Genomic DNA, 854 nt, shown 5'->3' on the forward strand with positions numbered 1-854 from the left:
TTATCATTTGATAGGTTTTTTTTGTTTCAGACAGAGTCTCGTTCTGTCACCCACGCTGGAGTGCAGTGGCGCGATGTCAGCTTGCTGCAACCTCTGCCTTCTGGGTTCAAGCAATTCTTCCATCTCAGCTTGCCGAGTAGCCAGGATTACAGGTACTTGCCATTATGCCTGGCAATTTTTGTGTTTTTGTAGAGATGGTGTTTCACCGTGTTGGCCAGATGGTCTTGAACTCCTTATCTCAGGTGATCCACCCACTTTGGCCTCCCAAAGTGCTGGGATTATAGGCGTGAGCCACCATGGCCGGCTGGTAGATTTTTTGTTTTGTTTTCATTTGAAGAAGGCCTCTCAGTGGCTTACCTCTGTGCCATGCTTTGGAGTTTGAGCTCTCTTCCCTGTACTAACTGTAGCTCTGTAGAACTTGGGGGTCAACCTTACCTTCTTTTTTTTTTTTTTTTGACCCTCTTTTGTATGTCTTGTTTGAGTTAGCTTTTCTTTTTATTAACCAGGCCTGTAAGTTTTACTAGATTGTCTCTAGGAATCTTTTTTAATAATTTGCTTCAGCCTGCCTGCCTGCCATCTCTTTGTACTAACTTGCTTCTACCTGCCTGCCTGCCTGCCTTCCTCCCTCCCTTCCTCCCTCCCCTTCCTTCCCGCCTCCCCCCATCCCTTCCTGTCCCTTCCTTCCCCCCTCCCATGCCTTCCTTCCCCTCTGCCGTCCCTTCCTTCCCTTCTTTTCTTTCCATTTATTTTCAGATAGAGTATTGCTCTGTCACCCAGGCTGGAGTACAGTGGCACGATCTTGGCTCACTGCAACCTCCATCTCCCGGGTTCCAGTGATTCTCCTACCTCAGCCT

Source organism: Mandrillus leucophaeus, unplaced genomic scaffold, assembly GCF_000951045.1.
Source record: "Mandrillus leucophaeus isolate KB7577 unplaced genomic scaffold, Mleu.le_1.0 Scaffold631, whole genome shotgun sequence".
Taxonomy (NCBI): Eukaryota; Metazoa; Chordata; class Mammalia; order Primates; family Cercopithecidae; genus Mandrillus; species Mandrillus leucophaeus.